Source organism: Choloepus didactylus, chromosome 9 (assembly GCF_015220235.1).
Source record: "Choloepus didactylus isolate mChoDid1 chromosome 9, mChoDid1.pri, whole genome shotgun sequence".
NCBI classification, from domain to species: Eukaryota; Metazoa; Chordata; class Mammalia; order Pilosa; family Megalonychidae; genus Choloepus; species Choloepus didactylus.
The window spans coordinates 91,803,877-91,822,141 of NC_051315.1; the positions used below are offsets into that span (position 1 = coordinate 91,803,877).

Here is an 18,265-nt window from a genome sequence, read left to right on the forward strand (position 1 = left end):
AGGTAGGTTTTCCTTCCCAAAGACAATAAAGAGTCATCAGGAAGTTGATGCCAAAAGTGTCAAAGGACTTTAAAATGCCTGTTCAATCTATTGGAAGTCCTGAAACCTCTACGAGATGTTTCACAGGTGTGTTAGCTGTTGGACATTCTGCTCCCCATTTTGAATAGAATGTTGTAACTAGAAGGGCTGGGAGTGATCCTTTAATTCTGTCCCTTGTTTTATAGCTGAGGAAACCAAGTCTCCTCCAGGTCACATCTCTTTAGTGACAGTTTTAAGAAGATAACCCAGACTCCTTGGGTAATGCTCTTTAGTTTGGAAAAGCCTGACTCACATCCATGTAATTTTCTACATGCATTGAAAAGTTCATGCTAAAACCATGGATTCCCTAATTTCTAAAAAAGGTATAATTGAAAAATTAGAAACAAGTAATAATAACAGAGCAGTATAATGATATTCTGTACTTGAGTGAGTTCGCAGTATGAGCCTTAAAGAAATCTCCAGTCTACTGGTGATGGAACATTTATCAAGTTTTCCAATAATGAAACTAGCTCAAGAAAGCCTGTTCTGAACGCTCAGCTGGGCAGCAGGCTGTGAACACGTGCAACGCGTGTTTTATCTTTTTATAACACCTTGACATTCAGGATCTCTCTTTTTAAAAGTCTTAAACAGAATCATTTTCTGGTGAGGGAAGTTTGCTTTAAGATATATGCAGGTGGTTCAGGGGTGTTAGTGTGACTTCCTACATGAAAAATAACCACCAAAAGCATCATCATTTCAAGCTGTAAATATAGCACTGTCAAGTGGGACAAAGCTGCATGTCAGCATATAGCTTAGAAGTTTGGGAGTTTGACTTAAACTTAGTACAAAATTACTTCTTTACACCTTGGAGTAGTTTTTTTTTTCTATTTCGGAATTTTTAATAACAGCTCAAGTTAGATCTTTTACATAATCCAATTAAGATGATCCTGGATTTGCACAGTTGGGCAAGGACTATATCAAGGTATATTTTTACCAAATGTAAAACCAAAGATAATTTTTATTTCCAAGACCCCACCTAAATGTCTAAAGCACATTATGACTTTAGGGTCCAACTTTACTAAATGTTCCTCCTGCTGTTATATTTTTTAAGGCTCATATTGCTGAAGTACATAGGTGTTTATCTTGGTATGGGCCCGGATAAAAAGATTACTCTCTTTTCTTTTTCCCACTGGACTCAATTCCCAGTGAAAAAGAAAGGAGCAAACTGTGGACCACCATCTTCTTCACTGAGATAAACTTTGGGATGGGCTTTCACTTATCTTCAGCTTCCTCTTGCTGGCCCCAGCAGGTTTCTTTTATGTGCCTTCCTCTTGTAAAGCATCCTGGAAAGCCAGATCTTCTGGTACCTGCTACTTGTCTCAAACAGAAGGCTCCATGCTGTGTTAGCTGACCTCCACACATCCGGACTTCACAGTCTACCCTTTATAATAGAAAAAGGAACAACCTTGTCATTTTACCTTGACAACGCAGATTTTATGTTTCAGCTTGGCACGGGCACAGAACTGCTTTCTAATTCTCAAATTTAAGTGAACCAAATGTGAGAGAAAAGGTCCTGTTATTTTAGAATGTTGGCTGCTTGTCCCTCATTTGCGCTTCCTGTAAAAAAAAAAAACCACCAGATTCTTTCACGATATTTTTATAGTGTAAGGTTCCCTACAGGATTTCCAAGCAGCTTTTTTCTGTGCTACTATTTGCTGTAGCCTCAGGATTACCTCCCCTGCTTCTCTAAGCCCTATATTGGACCAGATTAGAAAAGATCAACAAGAAAAAAGCAACTAGCTTAGAACTTTAATAGTTAAGCCAGATGTGTATATTCCAGGATTCCAGCAGTCCCAGCTCTCAGATGGAAGCAATATAATATAGTAGCTATGAACAAAGGCTTTGGTATTAGACATGTTTGGATTAAAATCCTGGTCTCATAACTTGCTAGCTGTTTGACCCTGGACAAGGTACCCACTCTGTGTCTTAGCTTACTTCTGGCAGGGTCATGTGACATAAAATATCTGAAGAGGGTACATCCAAGCTGAGACCCAGACACCTCGATTCAGGTTCTGGTGGTCTGAATAATCTAATATTTAGTTTTAACTTTAATTAAGGACCTTGGCTGAACCCCCTGTAGAGTTATAACCGTAAGTTATCCTATTTTTTAAATTAAGGATATAATACTGCAGTGATATGTAGTTAACAGTAAGTACTGTTATATGAACATCCATTTTGAAAGTGGATATTTTAAAGCACATAAGGTACAATTTATCATTATTCACACACACACACACACACACACACACACACCCTTAATTACTGTTTTAGCATCCAAATACTTGCTCTTAACTCCCCTTTATCCTTGTGTGTTGCTCAGTCTCAACCTCAGCTTCAAGCTGCATTCCGTCTAAACTGTTTGAGGTAATATTAGGAAAGGCCTTAGATTACATTTTCAATGATTTCAAGCCCTGCTTCCTTTCTCTGTGCATGATAAAGTCAATAGAGGCAGATATGATATAGTGACATGAGGGAAAGGGAAACATAAAACCACTCAAGTATTTTTCTGTCACTAGGTAGAGTGAAACCCAGAGCCCCCTCCTTTGTCTTTCTCATTCAAAACTACTCCTGCAACACTACAGCATGAAGAGCAAAACTCCTTGTTTCTGAATAGCTGATACCTTCATAGCTTCCTACCCACAAATTGTCATGATGATTTTTGTTACAAATTAACTTAAGTGGAACGTACCTCTTACAAACAACAGAAGATTCTTTAAAATATTTTGGGCCTGCTCTGAGGGTGGCCATTGTTCCAACCCACTCCAAACAAAGGCAGAGGAGTAGACTTCTAGACAGGAGACTTCCTCAGAGTGTGGAGGACAGCTGCATTTGCTGGGCAGATCAAGAAAGCACAGCTTTGGGGAGCCATGGAAGAAGGTCCTGGTGCTCTTCCTGGCCCTTCCCTCAGCCCCTTTCCAGAGCACTCCCTTTGTTAATCCTTGGGCTTGTTCTGAGTGGGAAAGACTGATTTTATAAACTCCTCTCCAGCAATTCCCTCCCTTCCAGAATTTGTTCTCCAGGCATAAGCACCTTGAGACTAAAGCAGATAGCCTGGAGCAAAGTTTTACCTCCTTTAGGGCTAGCAGTGAAACTCCCAGGAGAGGGAGAGGTAGAAGGGTCATGCCAACTCCTGTAAACAGGGGAATTACTAAGGCCATTGGCAAGCACAAGCCCAGGGCAAGACACAGGCCCAGAAAAGACAGGGAGGACTCTATACTTTGCATTCACCATGGGCTGACCTTCCTGTTAAGAGGGCCAACACTCAAGAAAATCTCTGTCATATCACCCACTGGTTACAGATTCAAGAAACAGATATCTTAGGGAATAAATCCCAGAGTTAACATTTTAAAATATTAAAAAGTACAGTTGAGGTTACAAGACAAACAAAAAAAGCAGGAAATGATGGTCCATCCAAAGGAGAAGAATAAAAATCCAGAAAACATCAAAAAGAAGACAAGATTGGATATACCAGGCACAGACTTTAGAAAAACGATCTTCAATATGCTCAAGGAGATGAAGGAAAATACAGAGAAAGCGCTAAAGAATATCAGAAAAACAATGAATGAACAATATGAGACTCTCAGTAAAGAGATAAAAAATTTAAAAAGGAACCAAACAGAGTTACTGCAGTTGAGAACCACCATAACTGAAATGAAAAGTTCCCAGGAGGGTTTCAACAGCAGATTGGAGCTGACAGAAGAAAGAATTAGCAACCTTGTAGACAGGACAATTGAAATGAGTCAGGCTGAGGAACAAAAAGAAAAAAAAGAATTATAAAAAGTGAAAATAGCCTGAGAGACCTCTGGGATACCATCAAGCATACCAAAATATGAATTATGGGAGTCCCAGAAGAAGAAGAAAGAGAGAAAAGAGGAGAAGGAATGGTCAAAGAAATAATGACAGAAAATTTCCCAAACTTAGCAAAAGACATGAATATGGACATCCAAGAAGCCCAAAGAACACCAAACAGGATAAACATGAATTAAAAATAAACCCCATCATATATTGATCACACTATTGAATACAAAGGATGAGGAAAGAGTTCTGAAAGTTGCAAGAGAAAAGCAGTATGTTATATACAAGGGAGTTCCCAATTAGATTGAGTGTCAGTTTCCCATCAGAAACCATGGAGGCAAGAAGGCAGTAGGTTGCAATACTTAAAATGCTGAAAAAAAACAACTGGCAACCAGGAATTTTATATCCAGTGAGACTTTCTTTCAAAAATGAGGAAGAGAGTAGGACCCAGATAAACAAAAGCTGAGAGTTCACCACCACTAGATCTGTCCTACAAGCAATGCTAGAGGGAGTTCTTCACAGTGAAAGGAAAGGACACTAGACAGTGGTTCAAAGCAGCATAAAGACATGAAGACCTCTGGAAAAGGTAACCAATTGAGTAATTTTAAATGCCAGTATTCTATTCTTGGGTATGTAACTCTTCTTCTTACTCCCTACAGATGCTAAAATGTAAATGCATGAAAAATAATGACAAATCTATGATTTTGGACATACAATGTACAAAGATGTGGTTTGTGACAAATACAAAATAGGTGGGGAGACAGAAGAGTATAGAAACAGTATTTATGTATGCTGTTGAATTCAAGTTGGTATCAAATCAAATATAATTTTTGTTTATTTAGGATGTTAAATTTTGACCTCATGGTAACCACAAGGAAAATACATGAAAAAAATATCCATATAGAAATAAGAAGGGACTCAATATAGCACAGTACAAAAAAATGAAATAAATATGAAAATAGGCATTAATGGAAGAATTGAGGGACAAAAAAGATATGTCTTACAAATATTAAATAGCAAAATGGCAGAAGAAAGTCCTGTATTATCAGTGGTCACTTTAAATGTAAATATAAATGGATTAAACTCTCCAGTCAAAAGGCAGAGATTGACAGAATGGATAAAAAAGCATGACTCAACTATATGCTGTCTACAAAAGACTCACATTAAATTCAAAGACATAAGTACGTCAAAAGTGAAAGGATTGAAAAAATATGCCATGCAAATAGTAACCAAAAGAGAGCCAGGGTAGCTATACTAATATGAAATAAAATAGACTTTGACTCAAAAACAGTTAAGAGAGACAAAGACAATCATTAGATACTAATAAAAGGAACAATTCAGCAAGAAGATGTAACAATTATAAATATATGTGCACCTAATAGCAAAATCCCCAAAATACATGAAGCAAATACTGACAGACTTGAAGGGAGAAATTGACAGTTTTACATTAATAGATGGAGACTTTAGTATACCACTTTCAGTAATGGATAGAACATCTAGACAGAAGATCAATAAGCAAATGCAAGACTTGAATGATACTTTAAACCAGCTAGACTTAAAAAAGAACACTATCCACAACAATAGCAGAATACACATTCTTCTCAGGTGACATGCATCATTCTCCAGGATAGACCATATTTTAGGTCACAAAACAAGTCTCAATAAATTCAAAAATGTTGACATCATACAATGTATCTTCTCCAAACCCAATAAGAAACTAGAAATCAGTAACAGTGGGATAAATGGAAAATTCACAAATATGTGGAAATTAAGAAACGTATTCTTAAACAACCAAAGGGTTTAAAACAAAATCACAAGGGAAATTAGGAAATATCTTGAAGGAATGAAAATGAAAACAAAACATACCAAAGTTATGGGATGCAGCACAGGCAGTGCTGAGAGGGAAGTGTATAGCTCTATATGCGTACATTAAAAAAGAAGAAAGATTCCAAATCAGAGACCTAATCACAAAACTGGAAGAACTAGAAAAAGAAAAGCAAACTAAACCCAAAGCAAGTGGAAGGAAGGAAAAAACAAAGATTAAGAATGGAAAGAAATAAAATAGAGAATTTTAAAAAAATTGAATCAACAAAACCGAAAGTTGGTTCTTTGGGAAGATCGATAAAATTGGCAAATCTTTAGCTAGACTGATGAAGAAAAAATGCAGGCACACAAATCACTAAAATCAGAAATGAAAAGGGGGGTATTACTACTGATCCCACAGAAATGAAAAGGACTATAAGAGGATACTGTGAACAACTGTACGCCAACAAATTAGATAATCTAGAAGAATGGACAAATTACTAGAAACACACAAACTATGTACACTGACTCAAGTTGAAATAGAAAATCTCAGCAAACCAATAACTAGTAACGAGATTGAATCAAAAATCTCCCAAAAAAGAAAAGCCCAGAACCAGATGACTTTAGTGGGGAATTTTATCAAAGTTCCAAGAAGAATTAGCACTAATCCTGCTCAAAGTCTCACCAAAAAATGAAGAGAGGAACATTCCCTAATTCATTCTATGAGGCTAAAATCATCCTCATGCCAAAGCCAGATAAAGATACTACAAGAACAGAAAATTACATGCCAATATCATCAATGACTATAGATGCAAAAGTCCTGAACAAAATATTAGCAAACCAAATCCAATAGCATGTTATATTCCATGATAAAAAAAATATATAATTACAAAAAAAAATTATACAAGGTGTGGCTGGGGATTGGGATCAGGGACAGGTGTTTCCTCTTCCCTCATTGTCCCCTAGTGCTGCCTGGACATCATACCTGTCACTGGCAATATGAAGAATAGGGACTTCAGGACATGTCTTTGATCACCCATGAGAAACTGTTATAACAGCTGTAATACAGAAATACCCAAACCCTATGAAACCAAGTGTGGTTGGAGTTGATATCTTGGACAGACCTAGAGATCCCTATGGAAAGTTGCACAGCCATAGACCTTTCAGCACAGAGTAGGGACTGCCTTCCACTGTGAAATCTCTTATTGGTACAGCAAGAACCAAAATATGTGTGCAGGAACAGTCAGTAATTGATCCTGTAAAGAGAGCAATGGAACTTAAAATCTACTAATATTTAATTGCAATTACGGTTTCAGTAGATGAGAGACATATACAAAGTACATTCTTAAGACCCAGAAAAAACCTGTTTTGATTCAAGAAGCCATAATCACTGTGAAAGAGTCTGCCTCAGCAGACCTGGAAGGACTGATGGCAAGTACAATTTTTTCAAATGCTAATAAAGGCCGAGAAACAGTGGAAGGGGTAATACATAAATTAAATGCCGTGGTTGAAGAATTGATGGCTGCAGCAAGAGGAAGCATAAGGGCAATGATGGCAGCGGAAGCATTTGTAGAGAAATGATAATGTAAATTAGTGTACAACATCAGATCCCCCAGATCTTTCCAAGCTAGCAATGTATTTATTTGTTATTTTAAAACAAAATACAATTATAGTTTAGGTAGACTTTTTTAATGAACTAGATGTTCTGGTTTGCTAATGCTGCCGTTAAGCAAAATACCAGAAATGGATTGGCTTTTATACAGAGGGTTTATTTGGTCACAAAGTTATAGTCTTAAGGCCATAAGGAGTCCAAGGTAAGGTATCAATAGAATGCCTTCACTGAAGGATGGCCATTGGCGTCTGGAAAACCGCTGTTAGCTGGGAAGGCACGTGGCTGGCGTCCACTTGCTCCTAGGATGCGTTTCCTAATGGCGTTCTCCAAAATGTCGCCCTTGGGGCATTTTTTCCTCTCTTAGCTGAAGCTCCTCTTCAAAATATCACTCTCAATTGCTCTGAGGTCCTTCTGTCTGTGAAATCCTTTATATGACTCCAGTGATCCAATTAACACCCACCCTGAATGGGCAGGGTAGCACCTCCATGGCAATTATTCAATCAAACATTTCACTCACAGTTGATTGAGTCACATCTCCACGTTCAAAGGATTCCAATCTAATCAACACTAATATATTTGCCCCCACAAGATTGCATCAATGAATATGGCTTTTGGCGGGACATAATATATCCAAACTAGGACGCTGGAGAAAGGGTATGACTTTTGATGAAAACAAAGACATGCAGGCCTTCTACATAAAAGAGACCGTCTGAAATTTGTTATTTGAAATGACCTTCTAATTTTGAGGGTCCCAGTATTTATGTTAAAATTTTACAATTTTTGAAAAAGTACTTTGAAATTGTTATTGGCATATTGAATCTCCTTAAGGTAAAATTTTAAAGCTTTTTGTGCATTGGAACTCTACCTGGCTTTGGACCAACCCCAGAACAAAGCAGAGCCACCTTTTTATATATACACACAGTTGCCCTATTGCATTAAACTTCAAGAGCATACATGAAGGAACTCACTTTAAAAGGAGAAATTGTAACTTTTAAAAGCATGTTAATTTGGAACAAAAAAAAAAAAAACTTGCTCTGCTCTAAACCACCATTAAAAACCATAGCGTTTAGACTTGGTACTTAAATGATATTTTTGGAGTGAAAATTAGCACTAAAGTAATTTATTTATGACTCCAACAAAAAATATGATTTTATTGTCTTAAAAGAGGTCTGTATTGATTTTCCAAAGTTTTGTAACTTAGTAAAAGTATTATCTTCCTTGGATTTTTTCTTCTAAAAGTCTTTATGATTTAGTAGGCTGTACCATGGGCTGATTATGTTAACTGAAAAAATAAAGTCATTACCTGAGTTTTGCAGCACTCTAAACTTAAACAGAACAGCTTTTCACATCTTTTAGCATTTCACATTTGCCTAACTTATAAATTGCCGTGTGTCAAAATCATGGTTCTGTAATTACTAAAGCATGATATGTCAGGTTATTTGAATATAATTACTTTTTGAAGTAATTGTGACCACGAAACATCTCTTTTACATGAAGAGGTATACAGCATTTGAAATTACTCTAATGATGGCTTGATCTTAAGCATAAATCCCAGGCACTTAATGTTTTTAATAAAATGGTGCCACTGCAGGGGGTGGCGGGTTACAAGGGGAAGATTAAAGAATAAAAGAAAAAAAAAACAGATTGACTTAAACTAATCACTAAGTGAATTTCACTGCAGCTTTTGTTTATGGGAAGTCCTTATTTGGGATGCCAGTGGGCAGCTGTAATCTGAAAAACAATCCAGTAAGTGAATTTTGTTTTATGTTTTGTAGCAGATAATTATCAAACACTAAATAATAATTTAATACTTATTTGTTGCATACAGAGCATTTTTGTTAAAAGGTGATTGTGTCTTGCCTTTATTTTACAATACTTTATGTATGTGATAAATATCCAGTCACGTTTCCTATAAAAAGACTACTTAATGTATGTACATAAACCACAGAAATAGTATATCAAACTATTTAAAAATTAGTGTTTTTTCTACTTAAAATATTATCTGGCTTCAGACTTCTTAGGACATCTGTGAAAGCACATTAAATACAGTAAGCTTTCTGATTATTTTTTGTAACCAGAGATGGTTTTTGCAACTGTAAGATAACATTTCTGTTCAACAACATTGCTAAATTTTGATATTTGGTTAAAAAGTTGCCTGGTATAATTCCTGTAAGTTATATTTGTTCTGAGAAAAGTGCAATGCCCTAAAGATAAATGATTTCCATGAAGAAAAATAAAGAATTGTACATCATAAGCAAGTGGGATTTATTCCAGGTATGCAAGGGAGGTTCAACCTAAGAAAATCAATTAATTTAATCCACCACATAAACAGAATGAAGGAAAAAAACACATGATTATCCCAAGTGACACAGAAAAGACATTGACAAAATCCAGAACCACTTCTTGCTAAAAAAAAAACTTAGAAAACTAGGAATAGAAGGAAACTTCCTCAGCATGATAGAGGGCATATATGAAAAACCCACTGCTAACGTCATTCTTGATGGTGGAAAACTGAAAGCTTTCCCTCAAAGATCAAGAACAAGATAAGGATTCCCATTGTCTTCACTATTATTCGACATTGTACTATAAATTCTAGCCAGAGTTACTAGGCAAGAAAAAGAAATCAAAGGCATCCAAATTGGAAAGGAAGAAATAAAAGTTTCCCCATTTTCAGAGGACATGATACAGAAAATCCTGAAAAACCCCACAGCAAATTCCTAGAGTTATAAATGAATTTAGCAAAGTGGTGGGGTACAAGATCAACACAAAAATCAGTAGTGTTTCTGTACGTTAGTAATGGACAACTGGAAGAAGAAATCAAGAAAAAATTCCATTTGCAATGGCCGCTGAAAGAATCACATATCCAGAAACAAATATAACCAAGGTTGTAAAGGACTTGTACACAGAAAACTACAAAACATTGCTAAAAGAAATCAAAGAAGACCTAATTAAATGGAAGGACACTTATGTTCATGGATGGCAAGACTAAATATTGTTAAGATGTCAGTTCTACCCAAAACGATTTACAAATTCAATGCAATCCCAATCAAAATTCCAACAACCTTTTTTGCAGAAATGGAAAATCCATTCATCATATTTATATGGAAAGGTAAGGGGCCCCAAATAGCCAAAGCCACCTGGAAAAAGAAAAATGAAGTTGGAAGATTCACACTTCCTGATCTTAAATCTTATTACAAAGTTACAGTAATCAAAACAGCATGACATTAGCACAAAGACAGACATACAGACCAGTGGAATCAAATTGAGAGTTCAGAAATCAGCCCTCACATTTGTGGCCAACTGATTTTTGACATGAGGCAAAGACCACTCAATTGAGAAAGAATAGTCTTGCCAATTGCAAAAGAAAGTGGACCCCTATCTGAAACCATACACAAAAATTAACTCAAAATGTGTCAAAGACCTAAATATAAGAACTAGTGAAAGTCCTAGAAGAAAAGGTAGGGAAGCTTTTTCAGGATCTTGTATTAGGCAATGGTTTCTTAGCCTTTGCACCTAAAACAGGCAACAAAAGAAAAGAAATAGATAAATGGGACCTCATCAAAATTAAAATTTTTGTTCCTCAAAGGATTTTATCATGAAAGTAAAATGACAAACCACACAATGGGAAAAAATTTTTGGAAACCACCTATCCGAAAAGGATTTAATAGCCAGAATATATAAAGAAATCCTACAACTCAACAACAAAAAGACAAACAACCCAATTAGAACATGGGCAAAAGACTTGAATAGACAGTTCTCCAAAGAAGAATATAAATGTCCAAAAAGCACGTGAAAAAAAAGTCAACATCATTAGCCATTAGGTAAATCCAAATCCAAACTACAATAAGATACCATTTCATACCATTTTTTAGATAGTAGAGTGGCTACTACTTTAAAAAAAACACACAGAAAATTACAAGTGTTGGAAATGATGTGGAGAAATAGGAACACTCATTCATTGCTGGTGGGAATGTAAAATGGTGCAGCCACTGTGGAAGACAGTTTGACAGTTCCTCAAAAAGTTAAGTATGAAATTACCATATGATCTGGCAGGCCCACTGCTAGATGAATGGCAGAAAGAATTGAAAGCAGGGACTCACACAAGTATTTCCACACTGATGTTCATAGCAGATGTATTCACAATTGCAAAAAGATGGAAGTAACCCAAGTGCCCATCAAGCAATGAATGAATAAAATGCGGTATATACACACAATAGATATTATTCAGCTGGAAAAAGGAATGAAGTCCTGATAGATGCAACAACATGGATGAACTTTGAAGGCACCAAGTTGGGTGAAATAAGCCATAAGAAGAATGACATATATTGTATTATCTCAGTGATGTGAAATAACTAGAATAAGCAAATTTACAGAGTCAGAATCTAGAATATAGATTACCAGGGGACAGGGTGGGATGTAGGGAATAGGGACATAAGGAAGGGTGAGTAGGGAATAGGGAGGTAAGGTTTAAAAGGTACAGAGTTTCTATTTGGTACAATGGAAAAGTTTGGTAATGGATGGTGATGATGGTAGCACAACATTGTGAATGTAATTAAGAGCACTGAATTATATATTTGAATGTGGTTAAAGAAGGAAATTTTAGGTTCTATATATGTTACTAGAATAAAATTAAAAAAAAAAAAATCAATGGAACTGCACAAAACAGTGAACCCTAAGTTAAACCATGGACTGTTTTTAGTAGTACAATTATAAAAATGTGCTTTCATGAATTGTACCCCACCAGTGGAAGGTGTTGTGTTAATAATAGGGTGGTATATTGGAATCTTGCCTTTTATGCATGATTAATCTAATAAAAACATATTACTGTTTCCCTAAGTCTCCCTGCTTTGCCTCTGCGCACTTTCCTGCATCACCAGCAGTGGTTATGGCCCTGCACTCGGCTTTATTCCTGTAGTGCTTGAGGCATGGAAGATTGATTTGAGCAGGAAATTGGAGGGACCTCACTTTATAACATTTCATAAACCTTCTTCGTACAATTGTAAACAACAAAAACCAGGACTTTGCAATAAAGAATACGTTTAGATAAACCAAACAAAAACTAACATGAGCTGTACCCAGCCATAAGGAATGCAAAGGAAGTGCTTTTCTTGACAGCCCTATAAAGCTTTAAACTAATGTCAAAGACTGTCACAGAACAGAAAGATGCATTCCAGTTCCTATGTGTTCCTATCTTCCTGAGCCCATAACTCCACCCCTGCCACATCCCCCAGCTGTCCCCACCTAGGTGCTGGAGGCTTTCCAGAAACAAAAGGCAGTCAGATTTAACCATTTCCTTTTCCAAAGGGCCTCTTAAGTGCCAGCAAATATATATGATGAACCACAGGCTGCTGCTGGGCTTAACTTAGTCAAAGTTAATATGCAAATAATAATTGCTCTCAGTTATTCAGCACATCCCAGGCCCAGGCTCTGTGCTAAGCACATATATATGTTTCCTCAATTAATTCTTTTTTTAACGCATTTTTTATTGTAAACTTTAACATATATACATAACAGTGATAACTTTCAAAGTACAATTTAATAAGTAGTTAGCAAATTTCAAAGAATGTCATGAATCACAGTTCCACAACTTCAGCTATTTCCATTATTGTAAGATATGCATACAGAAAGGTGTTAACTTTTGATGTACAGCTCAACAAGCAGTTGTATAGGTAATTTCAAAAACTATTATGGGTTACAGTTCCACAGTTTCAGTTCTTTACTTATTATGAAAATAGGGTATATACAGAAAGGTGAAGACTTTTAAAGCACAATTCTCAGAGTAGCCATAGAGCAAATTTCAAAGAATTTTATAGGTAACAATTCCACCATGTCATTTACCTCCTTCCATCTATTACAACACCCCATCATTTAACTATATATATATATATATATATATATTTATATTTATATAAAGTTTCAGTATTCATAGACCTTTGTTAAATCTTATCTTGTTTGTTGCTACCCCTTCCTCTCACTTAATTTCTTTCTCCATCTTCTCCATCTTCAAGGGTGTCTAGGCAGTGAGCACCCTAACTTGTTCATATTGAAAGGGTGTGTCAACAGCATGGGGAAGGGGGCTGCATCTGATTGTTGATCTCAAAGAGGCTGTGGCCTCTGGGTTTTAGGGCTTTTCTGGCATAGGAGCACTCGGGGAGATTTAAGTTTCTGAGAGATAAAACTTAGTGAATCTTTTATAGAATCTCAGGTAGGGACCTAGGTTTTGGGGGACTACTTTTGGTAAGGGCATGGCATACTGTGGCCATTCATTTCCTCAATTAATTCTTATAACAACCCAGACAGAGGAAACTGAGCTTTAGAGAAGGTAACTTGCCATTTGGTACGTAGTACAGTAACTGTGCATAGTTTTAAATATTTATTTCTGTTCGTAAAATTACAAGTTTTTCTCATGTCTCTCTGGAATTATTAGTGATAAAATTCATGGGCAGTATAGGTTCATTAATTTTTTTACTATGCTGTTTTTTAAAGATAATTATAAAATTTTATGTGTTTGGTTTTAAAAGGACTTTAAAGTAATTGAGGAGATTAAAAAATACAGGAAGGTTTAAGAAGGAAAATAAAATAATTCTACCTCCAGAGACAGCTGCTGTTAAATTTCATTTCAGAAATTTTTAAATGCACAGGTGTATCAGATTTTTTAAACAAATATCATATTGTACAGTATATGAAATTTCATATTCTGCTTTTTTAACATGACAATGAACATTACCTCGTATCATTATAAGTTCTTGAAAAATATGACTTTAATGTCTGCATGGTATTTTTATGAATTTGACATATTTCTTTTAACTATTCCCAAACTATAATCCATGTAGATTGTTTCCATTTGCTTGTTATTTTAAACAAGCCTGTAGTGAACATCTCTTGTGTGTGTGTATAAAATTATCTTTATAAACAGCTATGATTATTTTTTTTTCATATATTCCTAGAAGTAGAATTACTGGGTTCAAAGATGTGAATGTTTTTGAAGTCCTTAATTTATTGCTGTTCAGAAAAATTGTACTAATCTTGTTTTTATTTGCAAAACAGATTAGTAGGGAGATGGTACATTTTAAAGATGCTTAATTTTTATCTGCATTTTTTCTGTTGTGAATATTTCAGAACACCAAGATCGGTTACCACAGAACTACCAACTATACTATTATTAATTATCATAAAATACTGTCATATTCACTTAAGTACTTTTAAGAGAAACGAAACATGCTTTAAGTACACTAAAATTAGAAATTTTAGAAATAATTTTATAAAACAATATATAAATATTGAAAAACTTGGTTTCCCTATCAGTTTTTTTTTTAAAAAGAACTACCTTGCAATACTTCACTTAAATTTGATCAGATGCTATGCTTCACTTAAATTGCATGTGTATTAGGAGACTATGAAACCATCTTAACTCAATGGGTTAAATTACTTGTTTTAGAATTTCTCTATGTTTAATACATTCCTCAAAATTATATTTGAATTCTATGTAAACTTGCTTCAGTCTACTTATAATACCTAAAGCTTTCACTAAAAAGTAAAAAACAAAGAGAAAAAAGGTTTTTCAGAAACTTCCAAATTTTTACATATGCATGAATGTACCTATATTATAAAAATCTTTGAATTCAAGTCCATAGTTCTCCCAAGAGAAAGATTTGTTTTCTTTGGTGCTCTTAATAAAATAACCACCACAGTTCTTGTTTTACTGAGTAAAAATAAAACAAGTCAAGAATAAGTCAAGTATGTAACTATATACCAAGATTTAGTAACTGGAAAAATGATAGTTCTCAATTTTGGGAAGAGTTCAGTGTGAGAACAATTGCAAATAGTTACAGCTGAGTATAAATGTGTACAACTTGACTAAAAAATAGTTTGGCCATGCATATCAAGAAAATTTTAAGGAAAAAAGGCATGAAGTTGTATATTCTTCATCACAAACTCTATTGGATTATACTAAAGGTATTTTTTAATGTAGAAAACCACACTACTGAGGACAATGAGAATGTGGGCACCAGCTTCTGGAAGAGAGAAGTAGAGTGAAGAGGATTGACTGATGAAGCAGAGTATGGAAGGCTGTTCTGTAGATTAAAGAGAAAGGGCACAAATCAATAACCTAACTTCATACTTAAAGAAAGTAGAAGAAGATGAACAAATTAAACCCAAAGTTAGTTGAAGAAAGGAAATAGTAAAGATTAGAGCAAAGATAAATAAGAGAGAATAGAAAAGCATAGAGAATTAACAAAACCAAAAGTTGGTTTTGGAAAGACCAATAAAATCACAAACTTTTAGACAGACTGTCAAAGAAAAAGAGAGAGGACAAAAATAACTAAAGAATGAATGTGGTGACACTACTATGATCTTTCAGAAATAAAAAGAATTTTAAGAGGTTCCTATGAATAATTATATGCCAACAAATTAGAAAGCCTAGATGAAATGGACAAATTACTAGAAACATACAAATTACCTAATCTGTTAAAAGAGGAAATAGAAAAGTCAACAGATTTATAACAAGTAAAGAGATTGAATTAGTAATTTCAAATCTCCCAACAATGAAAAGTCCAGGACCATAAGTTTTCACTGCTGAATTCTACCAAACATTTAAGGAGTCCTTCTCAAACTCTTGCAAAAAATAGAAAAGATGAGATTACTTCCTAATTCATTCTATGAGGCCGGCATTATCCTGATTCAAAAGCCAAATAAAGACAGTACAAGAAAGCAAAACTACAGACCAAATATAACATTTGAATATAGATGTAAAAATCCTCAACATAATATTGGCAAACAAAATCCAACAGTATGTTAAAAGAATTATACACCATAACCAAATGGGATTTATTTCAGGAATGCAAGGATTGTTCAACATAAGAAAATCAATCAGTGTAACACACCACATAAAGAGAATGAAAGGAAAAAACCACATGGTCATCTCAATTGGTGCAGAAAAAGCATTTGACAAAATTCAACATCCTTTCATTGTAAAAACACTTGGAAAGCTAGGAATAGAAGGGAACTTTCTCAACATGATAAAATACTTTTATGAAAACCCACAGCAAATATCATACCAAATGGTAAAAGAATGAAAACTTTCTCCCTAAGATTAGGAACAAGACAAGGCTGCCCACTGTCACCACTGTTATTCAACATTGTATCAGAAGTTCTAGCCAATAGAACTTTCTCAACAGAGAAAGAGAAAAAGACATCCAAATTGGAAAAGAATGAGTCAAGTTATTTATCCCTGTTTGCAGATGACATGATCCTTTATGTAGAAAATCTCAAATAATTCACAAGAAAGCTACTAAAACTAATAAACAAATTCAAATACAAAACAATAAATAAAACTAATAAATAAGCACAGTTGCAGGATGTAAATAAATATGCAGAAGCCAGTGGGTTTCTATACACCAGTAATGAACAATCCGAAAAAGAAATCAAGAAAACAATTCCATTTACAATATACTAAAAGAATAAAATACCTGGGAATAAATTTAGTGAAGGAGGTGAAAGACTTGTACACTGATAGCTACAAAACATTGTTGAAAAAAATTAAAGAGGACCTAAATAAATGGAAAGACATCCTGTGTACATGGATTGGAAAACATGATATTTTCAAGATGTCAGTACTAACTAAAATAATTTACAAATTGAAGGCAATCCCTAACAAATTCTAGTAGCCTTTTTTTCAGAAATGGAAATGCTGATCTTCAAATTCATATGGAATTGCTTGGGCCCCAAAATAGCCAAAACAATCTTGAAAAAGAAGAAGACAGTTGGAGGCCTCATACTTCCTGATTTCAAAATTTACTACAAAGCCACAGTCATTAAAACAGTGTGGTACTGGTGTAAGTGTAGACATATATAACAATGGAATAGGATTGAGAGTCCTGGGATAAATCCACACATCTATGGCCAGTTGATTTTCAACAAGGGTGCCAATTTCTTACAATGGGGAAAGAATATTCTCTTCAACAAATGGTGCTAGGACAACTGGAAATCCACATGCAAAAGAATGAATGTGGACAAAATTAATTCAAAATGGGTCAAAGACCTAAATATAAGAGCTGATACTATACAACTCTTAGAAGAAAACATAGGGAAATAGCATCAGAACCTTTTAGTAGGATTTTTAGGTTGTATACCAAAACCACAAGCAACAAAAGAAAAAAAACAGATAAAATGACTTCATCAAAATTAAAAACTTTGTGCATCAAACATTATCAAGATAGTGAAAAGACAACCTACAGAATGGGAGAAAATATTTGGAAACCATATATCCAAAAAGGGTTTAATATGCAGAAAATTTAAATAACTACAACTCAACAACAAGAAGACAAACAATCCAATTTTAAAATGGACTAAGGATTCAAATAGACATCTCTTCAAAGAAGATATTCAAATGGCCAATAAGTATATAAAAACATGTTCAACATTATTATCTATTAAAGAAATGCAAATTAAAACTACAGTGAGATACCACTTGACACCCACCAGGATGGCTATTATTTTTAAAACTGAAACTACCAAGTGTTGGCAAGGTACAGAGAAATGGGAACCCTCATGCATTATTGGTGGGAATGCAAAATACTGCATCCACTCTGGAAAACAATTTGGCAGTTCCTCAAAAAGTTGAACATGGAAATACCATATAACCTGGCGATTCCACTCCTAGGTGTATTCCCCAAAAAATTAAAAGCAGGGACTCAGACAGATATTTGTACACCAATGTTCATCACAGCATTTTTCACACTAGCTAAAAGGTGGAAGCAACACAAATGTCCATCAACAGATAAATGGATAAATGGGTAAATAAAGTGTGGTACACAATAGAATTTTATTTAGGTAAAAAGAAGTAAAGTGCTAGCACATGCTACAACATGGATCAACCTTGAAGACATCATGTTGAGTGAAATAAGCCAGATACAAAAGAACAAATAAATACTGTGTGGTTTCTCTTGTATGAAATACTCAGAATAATCAAATCCA

At 34.8% G+C, this 18,265-nt stretch overlaps 1 protein-coding gene and 1 pseudogene across 6 annotated transcripts in view; both read left to right on the forward strand.

Annotated features, from left to right (window-relative positions):
- Positions 1-18,265, forward strand: part of SPATS2L (spermatogenesis associated serine rich 2 like) — a 194,604-nt gene that overhangs the window by 134,065 nt on the left and 42,274 nt on the right. The window lies entirely within an intron of this gene.
- LOC119544499 lies at positions 116-7,286 on the forward strand (annotated as a pseudogene).